Source organism: Oncorhynchus keta, chromosome 18 (genome assembly GCF_023373465.1).
Source record: "Oncorhynchus keta strain PuntledgeMale-10-30-2019 chromosome 18, Oket_V2, whole genome shotgun sequence".
Classification (NCBI taxonomy): domain Eukaryota; kingdom Metazoa; phylum Chordata; class Actinopteri; order Salmoniformes; family Salmonidae; genus Oncorhynchus; species Oncorhynchus keta.
In genome coordinates this window covers 23,056,807-23,082,555 of record NC_068438.1, presented here as the reverse complement: position 1 = coordinate 23,082,555, position 25,749 = coordinate 23,056,807, and the positions used below count along the sequence as shown (strand labels likewise).

The 25,749-nt window shown below is 41.2% G+C and overlaps 1 protein-coding gene and 1 non-coding gene across 3 annotated transcripts in view; both read right to left on the bottom strand.

The window, feature by feature from the left end:
• The window catches only part of LOC118371700 (leucine-rich repeat and fibronectin type III domain-containing protein 1-like), a 135,379-nt gene that overhangs the window by 69,160 nt on the left and 40,470 nt on the right, over window positions 1-25,749 (bottom strand). The gene's annotated exons all lie outside the window — the stretch shown is intronic.
• On the bottom strand, window positions 2,450-2,576 carry LOC118371709 (small nucleolar RNA SNORA65). Its single transcript, XR_004823058.2, has one exon. It is a non-coding gene; the product is annotated as a small nucleolar RNA SNORA65 (small nucleolar RNA).

Here is a 25,749-nt window from a genome sequence, read left to right as displayed (position 1 = left end):
TATCTGCAGGCCTTGCACAAACAATGTCTGTGTGTACGGGGAAAATATAAGAAAAGGGCAAGAAAATTCTCTTTACCAAATGCCATCGGTGAGCAACTGCGTTCAACAACGTTTTAAATGTGGGTTGTTGTCACAATGACTCAGTGTACAGTCACCAGAGCATTTACATAACTGCACTATCTAGCAATAGTAACCTGTACAAATAATGACAATACAATGATGTTATGTAGTGCCAGTCCTTTAACAGTAAGCCTGCTCAGACATCTTGCCCACTCATGTCAGTGTATTGACATTCTAACTGATATTGAAATGGATTATGTGACTTAAGCCTGCATATCTTGCATGCCAAGAGATGTGTTCCACTTGGATAGGAACACATCTCACTGCGCCAGTTAGCTCTGTCTGAATACTAACTCCTCCCGCTCAGATAATCCCATGAAAAAATATAACTATTTAATGCTTAACATCCTTAAAACAGCTCTCTCTATTCCTGGGAATCAGAATTACGCGGCCGTGGACGCCCAAGCACTTTTATGTCACTGGGGAATCTTTCCACATGTCAGCAATGATGTGCCGTGAAACATGGAGGAGATTTAAGGTGACTATGACCGATAAGAGCTGAGCTGGAAGTCATCGAGGGGGATGTGTGTAAGAATGTTGTCATCAACAGTAGCCGTGAGTTATGGGAGGGCTTCAGGTGGTTTTACATTTAATACTTTCAGTAGTGTTCCGTAATCCTTAAGTCCTCTTTGGGATCAGCTCTTGTGTTGGCTTCAATATTTGATGCGACCCAATGCCTTCGCACAGCTGTCTTACAGTAGAGAAAGGGCATATATCCAGTAAGATAGAGAGAGTTTCTCTTTCGTACTGCACATAGAAAGAATTTCATATTTTGTTACCTGTTCACAAAGATCTATGTTCTATCCATGAAGATGTTTTGGTATTTTTGAAGGACAGAAACACTACAGAGATAATCTGGGTACAGTGCGCAGAGTTATTAAACCGGTCGCGTTGACTACGTCCCTCTTCAATTAATACTAGACACACCAGGCAAAGCTAACATCCTTCACACATTTCCATGGAAACAAGATAAAGACATTATGGTGAATCATAATTTGACCTACTTGAGGGGTTTTATACTCTTCATATGGCCAACAGACACTCCTGCCTACAGTTCCAAAGATGAAGACCATGACTCAGCTTAATAACGCAGGTCAACATATTACTTCTAGTCTTATTTCTATGTGATACAGCTGTTGTCCAATGAAGCACTGCAGATGATTAGGTACAGTACACAGGAGAGTTGTTATCCGTCCTTGGAACCACCTCTCTCTGCAATTTCAACACCCATACCTTGTGTTATGTACTTTATTACAGTGAGATATCTGTGCTATACGGCCTTCAATTATCCTGTTTTTGACCATAAAGAGCAGATCAGCAACAATATTGAGAGAAAAAGGGATTGTTGATTGTTAATGGCGCTGGGAGCAATGAGAAAGCCAATAATGAAACAGCTTTGTAATGTCCCGTTGCACCATGGGAATGAGGCAGAGAGTGCTGTGAAAGGATTTCTGGTCTGTCAAGGTCAATTGTTCCAGGTTGATTCGATTATGAGGGGGAAAACAAGCTTGACAATAAGCCATCTTAATGGCTTTGCATCAAATATTATTGTGGGATAGCACCGCTATCTGCAAGACTAACTGGTATCTACAGTAGCCGAGTGTAGAAAATCGATTACGTTATATTCATTACAAAAATGGTGAACCGTGTAGTTGAAGTAAACACCCTTTGCCCAGAATCCTTGGCACAGTTGTACTGTCAGGTTAATATGTGTGAGGTCCCTAATTTGAGCTATCCTCCATACTGTGCGCAATGTACACTTTTCAGCCCAGCATATATATTACATGCTCTATCAGTATCCTAAGGCTTTTTAAAATTTAACCTCTACTTAGCTAGCCAGGTCAGTTAAGAACAAATTCTTATTTACAATGGCGGCCTACACCAGCCAAACCCAGACGATGCTGGGCCAATTGTGCACCTCCCTATGGGAACCCCAATCACAGATAAATAAATAAAATAAATAAATAAATATATGCCATTTAGCAGACGCTTTTATCCAAAGCGACTTACAGTCATGTGTGCATACATTCTACGTATGGGTGGTCCCGGGGATCGAACCCACTACCCTGGCGTTACAAGCGCCATACTCTACCAACTGAGCTACAGAAGGACCACCATATGTAAGGATTGGAGAGAAGGAGAGTCTTAAGTGAGATAAAATCTGGATGGGACAAATGTTGGGTTGTCTGATTACAGCTGTACAGGACCTTTGGGCAGAATTAAACTTGGTTAAAGCTTCACTAGAGTCTGTGGGTTATTTACGCTGAAAAATAAGAACCTAACAGGACATAGACGTGGACGTAAGAAAGCAGAACAATTTTCACGTGGTGTTTGTTCCAGGCCTTTCGGCACAGAGTTGCCCATTTGTTTAGGCAGCCCTGCTTCCTAGAGCTGGGTCTATCTGAGCCTCCACTGGATTATACTCAGTCACTGAAACAGACCAGCATAGTGGCGGGAAGCTGATGGTTGTGATATAGCCTGGATTCAAACCAGGGTGTCTGTAGTGACACCGCTAGCACTGAGATGCAGTGCCTTAGACTGCTGATCCAGGGTCTGTAGTGACGCCTCTAGCACTGAGATGCAGTGCCTTAGACCGCTGATCCAGGGTTTGTAGTGACGCCTCTAGCACTGAGATGCAGTGCCTTAGACCGCTGATCCAGGGTCTGTAGTGACACCGCTAGCACTGAGATGCAGTGCCTTAGACCGCTGATCCAGGGTCTGTAGTGACACCGCTAGCACTGAGATGCAGTGCCTTAGACCGCTGATCCAGGGTCTGTAGTGACACCGCTAGCACTGAGATGCAGTGCCTTAGACCGCTGATCCAGGGCCTGTAGTGACACCGCTAGCACTGAGATGCAGTGCCTTAGACCGCTGATCCAGGGTCTGTAGTGACACCTCTAGCACTGAGATGCAGTGCCTTAGACCGCTGCGCCACTCGGGAGCATTAACTGAGGCAGCTTAATTAGGGTGGGATAGAAAACTAATGAAAGGGCTACAGCATTATTTGTCATTATTTTGTCATCATATCCATTTGGATGAGAGACTGTGCTAACTATGTACTGTAACCACGCCAGCTTTATCCCTTATGGGAATAAACAGTGAAACAAGACAGCACATTGAGTTCAAAGCCGGGCCTCGGATTGGAGTCATTCTAGTTAATCCCATCATATGAACAGGGAAGAACTATGGTGGGAAAGGGAAGAAGAAAGAGGATATGGATACACAGAGAATGGATCAGTAATGGAAATTCAGCTAGCCATGCAGAAATGGAGCTGTGTGGGGTGAGCTCCCAGGTTAATGGACTAAGCTGAGTGTGAGCCCCGCTCATTAACCTCACTCTATTATGGAGGAGATGGCCTTTCTGGCCCTGGGGCTCAGGCCATGTGGCTCTGTCCTCCACCCTACCCAGGCCAGGAACCAGGCCACCAGGCCACCAGACAGCCCCCTGGAGACCCTGCATGCATGGAGATCAGTTTGTGAAACGCAGATGATGAGGGACTTGAGTCACTCAACACGAAGCCCCGTGCCTCACAGATGGAGCAGGATTAAGCAGGATTTGTCACCATAATGAAAACGGTGTGGTGAGACTGTGTTGCTGGCTGACTGGTACAGAGGAACGGGGGTGGAGGGAAGGGAGAGGTGGTTTGACAAGTGTATGATGCATGCTCCTGTGACGGCAGGAGCCATCAGAGAGCTGTGGGCTGTCAGAGATTGATAAACCAGACAGCAAGAGAGGTGTAGCATCTACCCAGGCCCCTGGCTTGTCACCAGGCCAGATCTGATCCACAGTTCAATGAGGCCCACTTTACATGACATCTCACATGTAGACTGGGATCTGAGACACGAGCATTGGCAGGAATCTATTTTTCATCCAAGGTAGATTACATTCCTGGTTGACATTTCTTTCAACATCATTATTTCTTGTCCGTAGGTTGGTTTCTCCTACATTCTCAATACAAACTGTATACAAATAAATCCCTTACTTTATTGATTTATATATTAACCCCCTAAGGTCGATGTCCACACCCCAGCAGTGTAGCCTACACCCAAAAATGTTCCAGAAATTATTCAATACACATTTTTATTTTTATTTATTTTATTACATTTTTAAAAGAAATGCACGTGAGATGTATTTTCTATAGGCCATTGTATTATAATGTAACAAAGAAATAGTATTGGTTACATTTTTTAAAGATCATACAGTGATTTACCTGAACAACGTCACGTGACTAAACTTTGTAGTGCATAAGCTAGCAAGCTCTACCACACTAGCTTACTCGAATTGCCTCACCAGCTAAGCTAATTTAGTAGTTCTAGCAATGGCAAACCAAATGTCGATCGCTCGGTTTAAAAAAAAAAAAAGATATCTGGAGGAAAAGGAGTGTGTGCCAGAAAATATTTTGGATAATTTTGGATAGCTTCCAGAATGAGACATTAACAGGTGGTGCTAGGATAGAAACAACCGCAATCGCCATCACAACCACCACATTGAGCCAGGCATGCTTGCCAACCCCACCGTCTCCTCTCGTTCTTGATGCTGCAGGCGGGGGTGAACCTGCAGTAGGTCACCCGACAGATTTGTCTGCCGTTGATGAACCAGCCTGTCAACCAAAGCTCGCTCCCTTCAAGTATGAACAATGGCAAATTACTCTGCTTCTCTTCAAGGGGGTATGACCAGTTCATGTGGATTGAGTATAGTAAAGCAAAAGATGCAATTTATTGTAAGTTTTATATGCACTTTTCTGGGGCAAATGACGAATTCAGATTTATACGAGATGGATTTAAAAACTGGAAACTCACAAGAAATGCTTGCTGCAAACACGAGAATAGCGAATTACATGCTAGTGCTCTTGCGAAATTTGAATCCTACAAGGTGACCCATGGGCCTAGAAGTCATGGGACTGTGTTGAAACAAATACACGGTGATGCAAACATGAATTTTACAGAAAGAAACTGTGCACATGTGTGCAAAGCAGGATATTCCACTCAGAGGGCATAGAGAAACCGAAGAGGCAATCAACAAAGGTAACTTTTTAGAAATCTTCAATTTCATCTCAAAGTATGACTCAGAAATACAAAACAGGCTTAAAACGTCTTAGGGATAGCCCTCTTTTTTTTCTCCAATTTTCACCTAAATGACATACCCAAATCTAACTGCCTGTAGCTCAGTCCCTGAAGCAAGGATATGCATATTCTTGGTACCATTTGAAAGGAAACACTGTGAAGTTTGTGGAAATGTAAATTGAATGTAGGAGAATATATCACAATAGATCTAGTAGAAGAAAATACAAAGAAAAAAACAACTAGTCTCTTTCTACCACCATCTTTGAAATGCAAGAGAAAGATGGATAACTCGAAGTATGACTGAACTACAAGACTTTTAGTGTCCCCAGACATTCACATTCATATTGCATTTTTCTGCAAGAATATCGTCAAATACTTGGACTTTGATTTAGCTTTCCAAGTATTACTAGCCATATTATAAGTTCAACATTTGCAAAACAACCACTTTTTATAACTTTATAACTCTGAATATCCTTATAATTTTTGTCCAAAATGAAAAGGCATGTTGTCGTACAAGGTTAGTAGCTACATTTAACGAAGTATACATGGTTTCTGGATACTCCCGTAAAACGCAGCTCATTGGCTAGCTTTGTTTGACCCTGATTGGTGCTTATTTGACAAAGATACAGTCATTCAAGTGATGGCCGCCCGCGTCATCAGTGTGCTATGAAGGCGCTCTCTGAACAAATATGGTGTCCTATAGGATATACTACACCCCTAATGAAATAGTGAAGTCTTGTTACCTTATAAGATCTCTGAGGAATAGATACGAACGTGATTTGACTCATTGAAACAACGTTTAGGGTGAGATTTTCACAGATTCCTTTCTTTGCAAATTGAACGAGTGGAAATACAAAATCGATCGTGCATGCTATATGGACCTTTTTAGGATATGAAAAATTATTTTATCTAACAAAACGACACTTCATGTTATCTCTGGGACCCTTTGGATGTTAAATCAGAGCAAGATTTCAGAATGTAAGTACACATTTCACCTTCAGACGTGAATTCATCAAACCTATCGTGGTGAAAAACGTGTTTTGTTGTTAACCAGTTGAAGCTAGGAGGGTGCTATTTCATTATTGGATAAAAAACGTGCCCGTTTTAAGCGCAATATTTTGTCACAAAAAGATGCTCGACTCTGCATATAATTGCCAGCTTTGGAAAGAAAACACTCTGACGTTTTCAAAACTGCAAAGATATTATCTGTGGGTGCCCCAGAACTGATCTTACAGGCGAAACCAAGATGCAACTTCAAACAGGAAATGAGCAGGATTTTTGAGGCTCTGTTTTCCATTGTCTCCTTATATGGCTGTGAAAGCGCCACGAATTAGCCTGCCCTTTCTATCGTTTCTCCAAGTTGTCTGCAGCATTGTGACGTATTTGTAGGCATATCATTGGAAGATTGGCCATAAGAGACTACATTTACCAGGGGTCCGCCCAGTGTCCTTTGTTGAAATTGTTGCGTAATCTCCAAGCTGCTCGCATTCATCCATGTGATTGAGACAGAGAGGAGACTTCCAGGAATGATATATCATGAAGAGATATGTGAAAAACACCTTGAGGATGGATTCTAAACAACGTTTACCATGTTTCAGTCGATATTATGGAGTTAATGTGGAAGAAAGTTTGGCGTTTGGATGAATGAATTTTCGCTTTTTTTTGGTAGCCAAACATGACGCAGAAAACGGACCGATTTCTCCTGCACAACTAATCTTTCAGGAAAACTGCACATTTGCTATCTAACTGAGAGTCTCCTCATTGAAAACATCCGAAGTTCTTCAAAGGTAAATGATTTATTGAATGTTTTTGCTGGTTTTTGTGAAAATGTTGCCTGCTAATGCTAACGCTAAATGCTAATGCTAACGCTAAATGCTAATGCTAAATGCTAACGCTAAATGCTAAATGCTAAATGCTAGTTTGCTATGGTTGAGAAGCATATTTTGAAAATCTGAGATGACAGTGTTGTTAACAAAAGGCTAAGCTTGAGAGCAAATAGATTCATTTCATTTCATTTGCGATTTACATGAATAGTTAACGTTGCGTTATGGTAATGAGCTTGAGGCTGTATTCACGATCCGGGGTTGAGGGATGGCTCGACGCAAGAAGTTAAGAGCTCTCCTCAAACAATGGCATGGCATTTTTTCGCAGTAATAGCTGCTGTAAATTGGACAGTGCAGTTATATTAACAAGAATTTAAGCTTTCAGCCAATATAAGACACTTATATGTACCGACATTTGTTGTTTCTCTAAAATCTGCCATCTTGACACAACGCACTGCATGATTTACAACTGTCCCATTGACGGGACGCCGATCCTTAATTAATGAGCTACCTCGCAATGCCACGCTTATGAGCCACGAAATGCAGAAGGAGTTGCTGGAGTGTGCAGCATCATTGTTACTGTGGAGGATAAAAGATTAAGCTCATTCTGCGCCTTCCACGTATTTTTGCCATACTAGCAGATTAATATAAAGATCAATCTAAACGAGAACTTATTGCTGTGTGCATCCTACTAAAGCAAAGATTTAAGCAAGCGGTATATATGCATTGCAACACCCACCGATTGAATTTGGTTCTATAAACCGCGACAAAAGTGTCAGGATATATCAATACTTTTTTTGACAAAGTAAACCAGCTACACACATATATGAGTGGATCCCACAGACATGCTGGATTCATAGAAGTACAGAAAGAGTTGAGTTGAGTGCAAAATCAGGGTCAGTGAGTAAAATGCTGTTACTGCTAGATGTCATTTTAGAGGTTCTTGCAGATTTCTCAGAGGATTGTGGACAAACCAAATTAGAAGCCAATGCCCTCTTATAACAAATCCAGAACATTACGTTTTTTTCTTGTTAGTCACGTTTAGGAAATTGTTTGACACTAGTGATTTTGCTACGAAGGGATTGACGGACTGTATTGGTTTAATTGAAACCCTCAAAAGCGGCTTTTCTACGTTCAGAGATAGAGGAGACGTTGGTTAAGTTCTCAAGCTAAATGAAGAAATGAAGATTAAGCATGATATTAGATATTGGGATGTGAGTGCATTGGCAGACAATTGGCAGACAGTGTAGTCAACTTCAATAGGGAAAACATCCAGCATCAAGAGTGACAGTGACCTAAGGCAACTTTGAAACAATATTCTAGATAGACCGATTACGGAGTTAAACTCAAGATTTCAAGAAGACACATATGGGATCATGCAAGCGGCAGCATCCTTTTCCAAAGAATTACAAACCTGAGGCCTTAAAGAGCAGCTGAAGACCACATGCGATCATTATGCAATATCAATTGAGGATTCTGAATTCACTGTTTTCATTCAGCAGTTGAGTCACAAAATGAACATGGGAAAGAGGGACTTTTCCTCCATAACGAGTGTTCTTGACAGCTGCCCTGATGATATTTTCCCAAATATAAACTATCTGTTAAGGATCATTGTCACACTTCCAATGGCATCATGCAGTGTGGAGAGACTTTTCTCAACAACAACTAGCATAAAGAAATTGTCTTCGCATATCAATGACAAGCGCCCGGCTGAACCACTTCAGTTTGCTGTCTTTAGAGCGTGAACTGAACCACTTCAGTTTGCTGTCTTTTGAGCGTGAACTGAACCACTTCAGTTTGCTGTCTTTTGAGCGTGAACTGAACCACTTCAGTTTGCTGTCTTTAGAGCGTGAACTGAACCACTTCAGTTTGCTGGCTTTAGAGCGTGAACTGAACCACTTCAGTTTGCTGTCTTTAGAGCGTGAACTGAACCACTTCAATTTGCTGTCTTTAGAGCGTCAACTGAACCACTTCAGTTTGCTGTCTTTAGAGCGTGAACTGACAGATACATTGGATTTTGATGAAATCATCACCATATTCAACTCAAAGCCTCGCCGTCTGCGCCTTGTGATGTAGGTCACGCCTTATGATACGTCTACTAAAGGTATCATTTTATAGTACTACTGCCCGCCGTGGTATAAATTGTAACATCAAATATAGGCTTGTTTGCCCATCGAGATTAAAGTGCGCCTGAAGATGAGTTTTATGTTGTTGGCAAGTTGTCAACTGGATAGGTCATTATTTATATATGTAACGAGGTTGCTCCAAGTACTAGTATAAACCGATTGTATTACAAAATAATATACGGTGAACATCACAAAATAAATGTAATACATAAGTAGAAAAAATGCCTATCCAACTTTTTCTAGGCCTAACCACCCAAAACAATCTGGCCACGCCCCTGCCACACCCCAGCGGACATCAAATTAGCATAATACAAAAATTCCCATAATAATCAGTCAGTTTCAATTCACTGCATCCGCCTGTGCCGCACTTTCACATCTGCGATGAAAGGTGACAGAGTTAAAGCGTCAGACCATGAGAAATCCCGAAAATCTGTGTTTTCACAAAATCGTATGTAACATCCAAATGGTTTAGCCTATAAACTATTACTCTGAAGAAACACGATGGTGTCTTGGGACTCGTCTGAAGTTGGTATAACTCCTGTCTGTAGTGTCCCAACAGTTTAGGCTACCCACTAGTATAATAAGGCGAGACTCTCACGAACACATACATGTCAGTTGTTTTGCTCTAAGACAGCCACAGGCCTCAAAAGACTCTTCTGAAGGTCCCCCAGTACCAATTGAAAAAAATCAATGGAAGTATAGAGTATATGGACACTTATGTGCCAAATGTCCTAATCTTTCTTATATCACTCAGATATAGGAGACACGTCAGAACAAACTGTGTTGTTCCATTTAGTGAATCTGTTATTCAATGTATTTATATCGGTTAATAGTAGTATTTTTTTTTTATATAGTTCCAAGGGTCTTAAAATTCTAAATCAAATAGCTTAGACTGTTATGGGTTAAGGTATTTACAAGTTATTTTCTGACATTTTTACCTTACATAAGGGAGCTAGGGGCCTCATTAAGGAGATGGCAGGCTGTCTAGGCAAACAACCTGAAGCTTGTCACATCCCGCTGACAACAGTGTCCATCTTGACAGCGCTGTGGGTGAACTCAACCATGTACTGTATGGGTCGTTCTACAGAAGTAAAAATACATTTCTGTAAATTGGGGGTTGGAAAAGAATTCCAATTTGTATCCTATTTCTAGACATATGTACCCTCACACACTTTCCCACCAACTGGTTATATTAATATAGTTTCAACATAGTTCATCAACATATTGTGACATGGAATCTACGTGGAAAATACACTGGATTTGAAAAAAGTTATTAATATTAAGTTCTGTTTAGAGGGTGAAATTTCAACCACAGGATTATGTCATCATGGTAACCAGTTTTCAGCATAGTCAAAAGTACCTTTGGAACAACGTCAGATCTTCAACGTTGTTTCCCTATCAGCAAAAAAAATAGGCTGTGCAGCAGCTCCTACTGAAGAGTAAATCTACAGCTATCCAATTGGTCTCCCAACCAGGGTTTTAACCAAGCCAATGTCACGATCGTTGTACGGAGGAGACCAAGGCGCAGCGTGAATTGAATACGTTATATTTTAATGAAGACGGACACTAAACAAACGTGAAGCTATAATAATACTAGTGCAGACACAGGCAACTAGACATAGACATAGACAATAACCCACAAAATACCCCCCAAAAAGATGGCTGCCTAAATATGGTTCCCAATCAGAGACAACGATAAACACCTGCCTCTAATTGAGAACCAATCTAGGCAACCATAGACATATATAAACACCTAGATGATAACCAACCACATAAACCTACAAAACCCCTAGACAGTACAAAAACACATACATCACCCATGTCACACCCTGACCTAACCAAAACAATAAAGAAAACAAAGAATACTCAGGTCAGGGCGTGACAACCAAGCTCTGCTTAGGTATAAAATGTAAATGTAAATGTTTGATATTTGTCAACTGCTACTACCAATGTGCTATCGTGAGAACTATTAGTAAGAAATTTCTTAATGAAAAACTAAATAGATTCACAGTTGCGATCAAAGTAATTCCAAAGTGTAGGTTTAACAGAGCAAATGTAATGTAACCATACAGTACTTTATGTCATATAGCATCACCGATGCTATTCAGGCCTATATAGCATTTGCAAAGTCATCAACAGCTGTTGTTTTAAATTCAGCCTAGGGTTCAACTAGACAATATGTATAGCCTAGGGTTTCAAGCTTTGGTTGAATTCTAATTAAATCATCAAGTTAATAATTAATATGAATAAAAAGCACTTAAATAAATAAAGTTTGATTTGATTTAGTCCTATTCCTTAACTTAGATTTTTGGTTGAGATGGAGACGCAAATCCAACATATCAATTACTCATTTGACGCCTTTGGCCAAGCTGCCAACACCTGTCACCATCGTTTCACGCATCAGCGTATAATGACACTTACCTGGACTCCATCATCTCCTTGATTACCTGCCCTCTATATGTCACTCCCTTTGGTTCCTTCCCCAGGCGTCATTGTTTCTGTTTCAATTTCCTGTCTGTGTTTCCTGTCTGTTTCCTGTCTGTTTCCTGTCTGTCTGTTGTTCGTGTTTCTTGTTTTGTTAATTTGTTTATTCAATTATCCACTCCCTGAACTTGCTTCCTGACTCTCGCAGCGCACAGCGTTACAAATTACGCTTTTTTTTGCAGACGTTTACTGACACCGGCCATATTCAACGGGTGTTGAGCGTTTGTAAATTCAAGTTATTCTGCGCTCTTGCACACTCAGATGAGAGTGCTCTGAAATCAAAGTTGAATTAACAATGTCCATTGAGATATATACCACTTAGCTAAGAATTATGTGAATAATCAAGTCAATAAATGTTGGGTAGTTATTTAGATAACATATAGTTAATATACTGCCTGGCAAGTTCGATGTATTAGCAGCCAATTAGGTAACTAGCTAACATAATGGTCCATACTGCTGTAATGCTATGAGGTTCGTAAGTATAGCGTAGCTAACAAATTGTCAGCCAACATAACGTGTAACATAACTTATTTGAAAAGTCATTACTTTATTACATTGCTCAATATTTTCTTATTGAGTTAAATAAGAGTTAATTCATTATAATTAGTTAAAGCAATGAATTTGTATCCGCTGTCGGACTTCGGCTGCATATTATCCAACATTTTCTTCAGATCTGAAAACGTTGTGAAACCACCCATTTTCTGAAGAATGTCATTATGGGCCCTAAATGCACGAAAATAGTGTCCACTGCTTGTATAGTCTGTATTTTGGCAAATTTAGCACAACATTCAGGAACTTTTGGCACACTAGCTATATCCATACTATGACAAATAAGCATTTATTTATTTTTTTATTATTATTTTTTTTACCTTTATTTAACCAGGCAAGTCAGTTAAGAACATATTCTTATTTTCAATGACAGCCTGGGAACAGTGGGTTAACTGCCTGTTCAGGGGCAGAACGACAGATTTGTACCTTGTCAGCTCGGGGGTTTGCACTCGCAACCTTCCGGTTACTAGTCCAACGCTCTAACCACTAGGCTACGCTGCCGCCCCACTTGCCTTGCAAAAGTATTCATTCCCCTTGGCATTTTTCTTATTTTGTTGCATTACAACCTGTAATATAAATTGATTTTTATTTAGATTTCATGTAATGGACATACACAAATAGTCCAAATTGGTGAAGTGAAATGAAAAAATAAATAAATGAAAAGTGGTGCGTGTATATGTATTCACCCCCTTTGCTATGAAGCAACCTAAATAAGATCTGGTGGCAACCCATCACATAATTAGTTAGATTGCACACTAGTGGACTTTATTGAAGTGTCACATGATCTCAGTATATTTACACCTGTTTTGAAATGCCCCAGAGTCTGCAACACCACTAAGCAAGGGGCACCATGAAGATCAAGGAGCTCTCTAAACAGGTTAGGGAAAAAGTTATGGAGAAGTACAGATCAGGGTTGGGTTATAAAAAAATATCTGAATCTTTGAACATCCCACGGAGCACCATTAAATCCATTATTAAAAAATGGAAAGAATATGGCACCACATCAAACCTGCCAAGAGAGGGCCGCCCACCAAAACTCACAGACCAGGCAAGGAGGGCATTAATCAGAGAGGCAACAAAGAGACCAAAGATAATCCGGTTTGAGCTGCAAAGCTCCACAGCAGAGATTGGAGTATCTCTCCATAGGACCACTTTAAGCCATACACTCCACAGAGTTGGGATTTACGGAAGAGTGGCCAGAAAAAAGCCATTGCTTAAAGAAAAAAAATAAGCGAACACGTTTGGTGTTCGCCAAAACGCATGTTGGAGACTCCCCAAATATATGGAAGACGGTACTCTGGTCAGATGAGACTAAAATTGACCTTTTTGGCCATCAAGGAAAACGTTATGTCTGGCGCAAACCCAACACCTCTCATCACCCCAAGAATTACCATCCCCACAGTGAAGCATGGTGGTGGCAGCATCATGCTGTGGGGATGTTTTTAATCGGCATAGACTGGGAAACATCGGCAGGGACTTCAGATTTGAAGGAATGATGGATGGTGCTAAATACAGGAAAATTATTGCGGGAAACCTGTTTCAGTCTTCAGGAGATTTGAGACTGGGATGGAGGTTCACCTTCCAGCAGGACAATGACCCTAACCATACTGCAAAAGCAACACTCAAGTGGTTTAACGGGAAACATTTTAATGTCTTGGAAATGCCTAGTCAAATCCCAGACCTCAATCCAATTGAGAATCTGTGGTACGACTTAAAGATTGCTGTACAGTACACCAGTGGAACCCATCCAACTACTTGTAGGAGCTGGAGCAGTATTGCCTTGAAGAATGGGTAAAAATCCCAGTGGCTAGATGTGCCAAGCTTATAGAGACATACCTCAAGAGTCTTGCAGCTGTAATTGTTGCAAAAGGTGGCTCTAAGTATTGACTTTGGGGGGGGGATAGTTATGCATGCACGCTCAAGTTTTCATTTTTTTTATTTATTCTTGTTTGTTTCACAATAAAAAATATTTAGCATCTTCCAAGTAGTAGGCATGTTGTGTAAATCAAATGATACAACCCCCCCAAAAATCTATTTTAATTCCAGGTTGTAAGGCAACAAAATAGGAAACATTTGGGACAGCCACCTCTCAATATAAGTGTATAAACAATGACTTTGTACTATATTGTTTTAACAATGGGTTTGCCTTGGATTTGAATTAGAACATATCATGTTGGAATTAAAAGTCTAAAAGTTTGAGCTGTTTTTTAAATTGTTTTTGGGGGGTGGGACAGAAATTTACACCAATTCTGTGGGAGGAGGGGGCTAGGCCGCACTGGGCTGTGCTGGGCAGGGCAGCCTGGTAGGTGGCATTAAATAAGATAAAGCTATATAGTGACAGCTTTACTGTCTGACCTATTCTTCCAACTGGACAGCACACAGAGTAAATTCTGATTTGTTTTATTTACTCCTCTAGCTGGGTAGCTGCAGGAGCTTATCCTCCCTCCCTGATAAATGACTTGAAAGTGTGAACCCTGAATGAACTTCAGTACTTTATAAACCTTACCATTCGCCAAAATGTGTTGTTGTTGTTTTCCTTCCCATAATGCCTTCAAGAAATCTATGGAAAATTGGCAGGCTTTGACTATATTGTGTGTTTTGTTTGATCATTTCATTGCTCATAGCTGAGGGCTCACTTCCCACCCACCACTGCACCACACCTACAGTACATGTTCAGGAGGAATGCTCACTTCTATGAATGCAGCTACAGTACTGAGACTGTTATGAAATAGAGCCCTGTTGCTCTTCTCAGGAAATGTTCTAGTATAGTACTTTATATGATTACTACTGTATATTGTACTGCTACTTTATATCTATTGACAAGAAATCAAAGCCTTTCACTAGTCTATCACATACTGTATGTTACATCAATCAGTCAATCATAGTACAATGTGAACATATAGGTGCCAAAACACATTTGTTTCCATTTTAAAATGGAAAATAAAAAGTTGCTTTTAAGGTGTGACTGTGGCATCTATATGCTATGCTGACCCTCTATGCTGATATCACAAGAGATGGCTAGACAGTTTCACTTTCAATTTATATCTTAAGCCTACTTTGTCTCTTTGTAGAATATAAAAGGGATGTAACTTGGCATCTGTTTGCCACAGAATCCACATTCTATGCCACATTCACACAGGGGTGTCAAAACGATTGGGACCTCATGGAGCCTCTGAATGACACCACACCAGTCTCTGACTGTCTGAGTTCCATTTGACATTATATGCCGAATTCATCACTGCACTCAAGCTTTTACAAAGAGAGATAATTTTTAGACATTTTAATACAACCTGCATACAAAGGAAGTACTCACTAATGAAACGTCTTCCAAGTGTGTTTTGGTGGATAGGAGCCACAAGGAGTTATTCCATTGCATTTTGACCTCACACTCTCTTTGGATGAAGAAGAGGTTTGTGAATTGCATGAACTACAATACGACACGATTACAAGCCTTTCTTTTTTGATTGTTTGGTATTCTGTTTGGTATCTCTTCTTGTTAGACGGAGAAGGGTTTGAGCAATTTATTGAACTAGGTCTGTTCTTTCTGATCATCTAGAGTTTGGTTGTTATGTGAACTTTTTAATTGATTTATTTGAATACTATGATAGCCAGATGGCCTCCAGCCTACAAATCAAATCAAATTGTATTTGTTACATGCTTCGTGAACAACGATAACATAACTCAGACATATACACAGAGTACAAGTTCAGGGATACCACAGTGACTTCAGAAAGTATTCAAACCCCTTGACTTTTTTCACATTTTGACATGTTACAGGGTGGGATTAAAATGTATTTTATAGTCATTTGTTTGTCAATGATCTACACAACATACTCTGTAATGTCAAAGTGGAAGAAACATTGCAACATTAGTAAATAATATATATATATATATATAATAAAACACTAATATATCTTCATTACATAAGTATTCAACCCCCTGATTCAATACATATCATTCACCTTTGGCAGCTGTGAGTCTTTCTGGGCAAGTCTCTAAGAGTTTTGCACACCTGGATTAGATTTTCACGTCAATTTAAGACAACACTGTCAGGAACATTCAATGACGCCTTAGTAAGCACCTCCAGTGTATATTTGGCCTTGTGTTTTAGGTTATTGCCCTGCTGAAAGGTGTCTGTTGGGAAGCTGACTGAACCAAGTTTTCCAGGGTTTTTCCTGTGCTTAGCTCTATTTTGTTTCTTTTTACCCCCCCCACGGTTTCGCCTGCCATTTCAGTTATGTTAAACTCACAGACATTATTCTAACAGTTTTTGAAACTTTGGAATGTTTCCTATGCAAATCTACCAATTATATGCATATCCTAGCTTCTGGGCCTGAGTAGCAGGCAGTTTACTTTGGGAACGCTTTTCATCCGGACGTCAAAATAACACCCCCTATCCCAAATACGTTTTAATCACATTTAGGCTTGCCATAACAAATGGATTGAATACTTATTGACTCAAGACATTTCAGCTTTTCGTTTTTAATAAGGTGTATGCACCAATTTGTAAGTCGCTCTGGATAAGAGCGTCTGCTAAATGACTTAAATGTAAATGTAAATGTAAATGTAATTAACCTGCCTAAATGATTACCGCCCGTTAGCACTCATGTCGGTAGCCATGAAGTGCTTTGAAAGGCTGGTCATGGCTCACATCAACACCATCATCCCAGATGCCCTAGACCTACTCCAATTCGCATACTGCCCCAACAAATCCACAGGTGACACAATCTCAATTGCACTCCACACTGCCCTTTCCCACCTGGACAAAAGGAACACCTATGTGAGAATGCTGTTTTTTTACTACAGCTCAGCGTTCAACATCATAGTGCCCACAAATCTCATCACTAAGCTAAGGACCCTGGGACTAAACACTTGCCTCAGCAACTGGATCCTGGACTTCCTGACGGGCCGCCCCCAGGTGGTAAGGGTAGACAACAACACATCAGCCACACTGATTCTCAACACTGGGGCCCCTCAAGTGTGCGTGCTTAGTCCCCTCCTGTACTCCCTGTTCACCCACGACTGCATAGCCAAGCACGACTCCAACACCATCATTGGGGCGGCAGGGTAGCCTAGTGGTTAGTGGTTAGAGTGTTGGACTAGTAACTGGAAGGTTGCAAGTTCAAACCCCCGAGCTGACAAGGTACAAATCTGCCGTTCTACCCCTGAACAGGCAGTTAACCCACTGTTCCTACTCCGTCATTGAAAATAAGAATTTGTTCTTAACTGACTTGCCTAGTTAAATAAAGGTTAAAAAAAATATATACAAAAAATGAAAGTTTGCTGGCTGGTTGAATGACTACAACCTAACAAAATTAACATTGTGTTCCCGATGATGTGAGGACTGCTGTTCATACATTTAGAAGGGCGAATTTCAACGTGGAGGTGGCGATCGCCACGCTGGAAGATCTCTGCTGGGCAACCCAGCCTTCCATCTTCGACCAATCTATCGAAGCCGAGCTCAGAGTAAATATATTTCTTGCATTTTCCTTTTCTGAATGGGCGGTTATTTAGAATGCATAAGATTCTGCATTTACGATAGCATAGTTTCATAAGGTCAGATAGAGACCCAATCCTTTTGTTCCTCAGTCTTCCCGCCCTTTCATTCAAATCCAACCCCCTTTCTTTGTGCAGCCAGCCGTCATATCGGTTTCGTCTGCTAGGGACGTTTTCTTTTATGACATAATTAGTAATCAATGTATGATCCATCCTGTGTAAATCTCTGTGATTATTTAGGTATTTAGTAAATAAATAAGTTGTAATAAGTGCGTGTGGGTGGCAGGGAAGTCAGGCGCAGAAGAACAAACTTGGTTTAAACGGAGTTGTTTAATAAGTGCTCAATAAACTCCAAAAACCAAAATATACAAATAAATAATAAAAGTGGGTACAAAACCCGTCGCACACCGACACATGACTTGCACAATACAATACACAACATGTATGTGATGAGATTGGAACCAGGTGTGAAGGAAGACAAGACAAAACTAATGGAAAATTTAAAATGGATCAGTGATGGCTAGAAGGTCGGTGACGTCGACCGCTGAACACCGCCCGAACAAGGAGAGGGACCGACTTCGGTGGAAGTCGTGACATAATTAAACCAAATTTTGTATTGCAGATTCAACTTGTTAGCCAGGGTTCGTGAAGATAACCAATACTTTTACGATGTTCAGATGAGACTGAATAAGGTGACAATTAATAATTGACTGCTATTGATATAAAAGATTACCATCTAAAATATTTTAAAAGATTAAGAGTTTATTAAGAAGACAATAGCTCTATAAAAAAAATTCCGTGGTTCCCCGACTTCCTAGTTAATTACATTTACATGATTAGTTTAATCAGGTAATATTAATTACAGAGAATTCATTTGATAAAATAGCATGTCATATATCACTTAATCCATAGTAAAGACACGACAGTCCCCAGATCCTCAAAAAGTTATACAGCTGCACCATCGAGAGCATCCTGACCGGTTGCATCACTGCCTGGTATGGCAACTGCATCTAACCGTAAGGCGCTACAGAGGGTAGTGCGTATGGCCCAGTACATCATTGGGGCCAAGTTTCCTGTCATCCAGGACCTATATACTAGGCGGTGTCAGAGGAAAGCTCAAAAAATTGTCAAAGACTCTAATCACCCAAGTAATAGACTGTTCTCTCTGCTATAGCACGGCAAGCATTACCGGAGCGCCAAGCCTCAAGACTGCTGAACAATTAATCAAATGGCCACCCGGATATTGACATTACTGTGTTTATTATCAATGCATAGTCACTTTACCCCTGCCTACATGTACAATTTATCTCGACTAACCTGTACCCCCACACATTGCCATGGTACCGGTACCCCCTGTATAAAGCCTCGTTATTGTTATTTTATTGTGTTACTTTTTATATTTGAACATGCTAACCAGACCGCCAGTGCTGAAAAATAAATGGACACATACTGTACATGTTCTTCAATCATTTCATCCAATCTGCTCGCACATGTCAACGGGTGTATGTGTAGCCAGGCGCTAAAATATAACTATTTCAGACGGTTCTATTTTACACGCTCGACGCAATGCAAGTCCCACTTCTCCCATCTACTCATTGGTTTTTACGAGCTTATAACCACGTGGGTGATTGAAAGACGAGTAGAGAACACACCATGTTTTGTGACTTAAAGTGGGTCAAAATTCTACAACGATCCAGCAAAAAAAAGGACCATATGCATTGAAGGTAAAATAAGCCCATGTTGATTTTCCAGGATAAATGAGCAGCAACCTAGCTAAATGTCCACAAATGTTTCATACAGTGCATTCGGAAGGTATTCCAACCCCTTGAATTTTTCCACATTTTGTTACGTTACAAACTTATTCTAAAATTGTTTTTTCCCCCCCTCATCAATCTACACACAAGCAAAAAAAATGTTTTTAAATGTTTCTATTTTCTAAAAACAAAAAACACTGAAATATCATATTTACATAAGTATTCAGACCCTTTACTCAGTACTTTGCTGAAGCACCTTGGTGGCGATTACAGCATCGAGTCTTCTTGGATGTGACGCAACCAGCTTAGCACACCTGTATTTGGGGAGTTTCCCCCATTCTTCTCTGCAGATATTATCAAGCTCTGTCAGGTTGGATGGGGAGCGTCGCTGCACAGCTATTTTCAGGTCCCTCCAGAGATGTTCAAGTCCGGGCTCTGGCTGAGCCACTCAAGGACATTTAGAGACTCGTCCCGAAACCACTCCTGCGTTGTCTTGGCTGTATGCTTATGGTCGTTGTCCTTTAGGTGCCTTTTGGCAAACTCCAATTAGACTGTCATGCCTTTCACTGAGGAGTGGCTTCCGTCTGGCCACTCTACCAATAAGGCCTGATTGGTGGAGTGCTGCAGAGATGATTGTCCTTCTGGAAGGTTCTCTCATCTCCACAGAGGAAGTCTGAAGCTCTGTCAGAGGGACCATCGAGTTCTTGATCCTCCCTGACCAAGGCCCTTCTCCCATGATTGCTCAGTTTGGCCAGGCGGCCAGCTCTAGGAAGAGTCTTGGTGGTTCCAAACTTCTTCCATTTAAGAACGATAGAGGCCACTGTGTTCTTGGGGACATTCAATGTTGCAGAAATATGTTGGTACCCTTCTTCAGATCTGTGCCTCGACACAATCCTGTCTCAGAGCTCTACTGACAATTCCTTTGACCTCATGGCTAGGTTTTTGCTCTGACATGCGCTGTCAACTGTGGGATCTTATATAGACAGATGTGTGCCTTTCCAAATCATGTCCAATGATTTGAATTTACCACAGGTGGAAGGATTATCAATGGAAACAGGATGCACCTGAGCTCTATTTCGAGTCTCATAGCAAAGGGTCTGAATACTTATGTAAATAAGGTATTCCTGTTTTTTACTTGTATTATATTTGCAAACATTTCTAAAAAACTGTTTTCTCTTTGCTATTATGGGGTATTGTATGTCAATTGATGGGGAAATGTTTTAATTTAATAAATTTTAGATAAAGGCTGTATTATAACAAAATGTGTAAAAACTTAAGGGGTCTGAATACTTTCCAAATGCACTGTATGTGTTCCGACCACTCCCCAAATTAATATGGTTGGTTCACAGTTGGTTTTGGTATTTTAACCTGTTTGTCATGAGCGCTTCTGGTGGGGAAAGACAAAATCAACACACACGTGGTGGCAGACGCACGCGTGGTGGCAGTGTGGTCATCATGTTAGTGATGTGAACACAGAGGAACTTGAAGCTCTTGACCCGCTCCACTACAGCCCTGTCGATGTGAAGTGGGGCATGCTCGGCCCTCCTATTCCTGTAGTCCACGATCAGCTCTTTTGTCTTGCTGACGTTGAGGGACAGGTTGTTGTCCTGGCACCACACTGTTAGGTCTCTGACCTCCTCCCTATATGCTGTCTCATCATCGCCATGGTGTTGAAGTCATGCGCCGCCACACAGTCGTGGGTGAACAGGGAGTACAGGAAGGGCCTAAGCACACACCCCTGAGGGACCCCCATTTTGAGGGTCAGCGTGGTGGATGTGTTCTTACCTACCCTTACCACCTGGGGTGGCCGGTCAGGAAGTCCAGGATCAAGTTGCAGAGGGTGGTGTTCAGTCCCAGGGTAGGTAAGTGGTGGTGTTCAGTCCTTAGCTTAGTGGTGAGCTTGGAGGGCGCTATGGTGTTGAACGCTGAGCTGTAATTAATTAACACATTAACACTCCTCTTATCCAGGTCGGAGAGGGCAGTATGGAGTGCAATAGAGATTGCGTCATCTGTGGATCTGTTGGGGCGGTATGCGAATTGGAGTTGGCCCAGGGTGTCTCGGATGATGGTCTTGATGTGAGCCGTGAACAGCCTTTCAAAACATTTAGTGGCTACAAATGGGAGTGATACGGGATGACAAACCTTTAGACAAGTTACCTTGGCATTCTTGGGCATAGGGATAATGGTGGTCTGCTTGAAACATGTACAGTGCCTTCATAAATTATTCATACCCCTTTACTTATTCCACATTTGTTATGTTACAGCCTGAATTCAAAAAGGATTACATTGATTTTGTTTCTTACCCATCTATAAGCCACTACGCCACTTGGGGCTCCTGAGTGGTACAGTGGTCTAAGACACTGCATCTCAGAGAGCCATCCCAATTGGCCCAGCATCGTCCGGGTTAGGGTTTGGCCGGGGTAGGCCGTCGTTGTAAATAAGAATTTGTTCTTAAATTACTTGCCTAGTTCAAGAATGTACAATAAAATATACACACAATACCCCAAAATGACAAAGTGAAAATGTATTTTTAGACATGTTTGCAAAATTGTTGAAAATTAAATACTGAAATATTTAATTTACGTAAGTATTCACAGCCCTTTGCTGTGACACTCTAAATTGAGCTCAGATGCATCCAACTTCCCTTGATCATCTTTGAGATATTACTGTAACTTGATTGGAAACCACCTGTGGACAATTAAATAGTTTGGACATGATTTAGAAAGAAATACACCTGTCTATGCACTGAATGTACAAAACATTAGGACCACCTTCATAATATTGAGTTGTACCCCCTTTTACCCTCAGAACAGCCTCAATTCGTCAGGGCATGGATTCTACAAGGTGACGAAACCTTTCCACAGGGATGCTGGCCCATGTTGACTCCAATGCTTTCCACAGTTTTGTCAAGTTGGCTGGATGTCTTTTGGGTGGTGGACCATTCTTGATACAAACGGGAAACTGTTGAGCGTGAAAAAACGCATTAGCGTTGCAGTTCTTGACAAAGTCAAACCGGAGTACCTTGCATCTACTACCATACCCCGTTCAAACCTACTTAAATCTTTTTCCTTGCCCATTCACCCTTAATGTTCTTAATGTTTTGTACACTCTGTGTTTATTATCCATGTCCTTCAGCCACAACTCCGAGAAACATAGGACATTGCAGTTCTTCCGGACCCATTGGTAGGATAATCTTGAACAAAGCTTGTCCAGTTTGTACTCCAGTGATTGTACGTTCACCAATAGAACGGAGGGTAGAGGCGATTTATTTACTAGCCAAAGTAGTTTCTCTTCCGAGTCTCTGGTATTAGAGCCTGTTCCGCAGTGAGCAGTATGTCCTGCCCCGCTGACTCATTGAAGTAGAAATTGTAATCCAAATCGAGGTTAAGGATCATTGTCCTGATGTCCAGAAGCTTTTTTTGGTCATAGGAAACTATGGCGGAAACATTATGTACAAAAAAACTTACTATCTGTGCAAATAAACACACAAAATAGCACGTTTCTGGTCAGGTGTCTGTAAAATGGCAGCTATCCATTCCAGCTATTCACGGCAGCCATCCATTCCATACACATCTCCTTTAGCCATTTTGTCCTATATAACAACAGTCTTCCCACTCCTTCTTCCCTGAACCCAGGCCAATGTAGTTCATTTCAGCACACTGCATCACACCTCCCATAAGCTGAGTGGCTACTGCAATCCCTTGATGATGACAATGTGTATTGAATCCAGCATTTAGACCGAGGCCATGCCAAAGCATACACGGTTAGTCTCTCAACCATCAATAAATAATATATTAATTTCTCAGCAGCAGTGGTGGGGTCATCCAGCGTCTCATTGTGAGAGAATTGGATTGTGTCTTTCGTGGCATGTTCAGTCTTGTCACAGAATGAGACTGATAGTTGCCAAAGCCTGCCAGCTGAAAACAGCCCTATGGGGGAATTAGCATGAATGTTTTAGGGGAGCTGAGACTCCCGTTTCTCTACATGCTTTTAATTAATGACAGAGAGAAATGAGGGGGGATGAGGAGAGGAGCTGCACACAATCAACATAAATATTCAGTGTCTGAGGGGAGAGCAGCACAGAGAGAGGCAGAGCCCTGTCAGCCTGGCCTGTTGATTAATGGCAGCACTGCAGTCTAGGGGTGGTTTATTCCCAGTCATACAGCCCTGCCCTCAGACCAGAGCTCCTCAAAACTATATTACTCCCCTTATAAATTCACTCATTATAAATCAAACGGAAGACATTATCTGGAGGAATATCCTGTGCCGAGTATTCATGTGTACACGTTGGTTTAACAACAGCGACAGCCATTGAGTAAAATGCAGAACGCCATGGCATTTCAACAGAAACAACGAAATAGAAAAGGCCTATTTATGTTGCATTTCTGATCTGCTGCAGCATCATTTTACAGTTCTGTTAGAGGATTCAGACCACAGCACTATTCAGGTGTCAGTAATGACACCGTTATGTGCTGGGGTCACATTGTTAAGTGTTTGTGTCTGCAGCCTTGTGACAAGATGTGTGTTACATATTTGATCATGTCTGCTGTACAACCCTGTTGTCCTATGTGTGTCTGTTGTCTGAATCTATTCAAACATGGCAGGACATTCATACAATTATCCCTTTCCAAGCTGTGAGATTTTGTTTGATGCACAGTGATGGGATATGTTGCAAAGCCCCTTGGGGATGGTCCTCCCTCTTCATTGCTGCTGCTGGTGGATAACAGAGAGCCAGGGCCCACAAAAAAACTGCACTAAATTCAGGATTACAGTTACCATAGAAACCAGCTCTGGCTGGCGTATCCTCCCCAACTATACTATATTTTATTTTGCACTTGACCCACCCCAAAAACAAACAAAAAAAACATGAGGAGGTGGAACTTTTTTACTTCCCAGTCAAAACCTTGGGAGTTAGTTAGGTGATATGAGAGTCAGGAAGAGGAGAGGATGTGATATGTCATGGTGGAAGAGGAATAAGGAAAACACAATGCTGCCTGCAGAGACAAAGGGTAGTGAGGAGGCAGAGGTAAGGGTTATACTGGTGAGTACGGGTGCCAAAGATGCTTCATGGCCCAGTGAATTTACAGTGACAACAAAACCAAATAACAGTATATGTTGGCAGTGTATGGCAGGACTGGACAGCACATGATTACAATATAAATATAGTATACTGTATACTGTACTATGTGTCCTGACCTCAGTATTTTCCTGTGCCTGAAGATATGATTGATATCAAACTGGACACCCAAATCTTCACTATGGGACTCTAGACTGAAACCAAGTAATACAAAATGATGAGTAGTAAGGCATTACTTAAATTCAAATGTCCATAGTCTATTTGGTGGCAGCATCAAACAGTGCATGGTCCACGGAGAGCCTGGCGTAAAGTATGGTTTGGTGCTGCCGCTGCATCTTCCTTTATATTGTCTATAAGTGTTCTGTATAACTTATTCGGTGCCATCATATCTTTGGAGGTTGCGTTGCATTCTCTATAACCAGGGTGCAATTATCCAGATGAGTGAAGGAAGGTAGGAACTTGGTGCACATACAGTACTATAATTACTGTGTCATTGCAAGTAATTACATCATGGTTACCCAAGACCTAGAATCTCATATAACTATTTGTAATTCGGTCAATTTAACATTAAGTGGGAGAATCATAGCACCGAGTACCGAAAAGCTTTGGGATTAAAAGGAATCCGAGTGGATAAGTAGCTTACTTCACATAGTCACTCTGGGTTACTTGACTGTATGTTGTGTGAGGTTCCTGCAAAACAAATTACAAACTTGTGTTGTTGCAGTACAGAAACCGAAAGGTTGCTAGTTTGAATCTCTGAGCCGACAAGGTGAAGAATCTGTCAATCTGCCCTTGAGTAAAGCACTTAACCCTAACTGCTCCAGGGTTGCTGTCAGTAATGGCTAATCCCTGGCCTTGACCCCACTCTCCGAGGGTGTCTCAGGGGGAGCTTGGCTATGCAAAAAAACAAACAAACATCACACCTCACAATTGTGTAGGTTACCTGCTTGTACATGCATTGAAACAGGACAAGTATAAGCACCACCAACTTGACCTTTTGATGTCCTATCATAAAGCTTCATGTAACTTGTAAATTAGCAAAAGCCTGACAGCACCTATTCTTTCTTTTATGTCATCCTCACCTCTTCTTGTAGGCCTTCGATTGTATAAATTCTATGAGATTCAAAGGTGTAACCCCTGTAACTTTAGCTAATGTAATGACAGCCCTGTGAGAGGAGATACTGTTCATGGGTTTTGTATGACTGGATCAGTGAATCCAAAGAAACAGAATATGAGATGGAATAGCCGAGACTCAC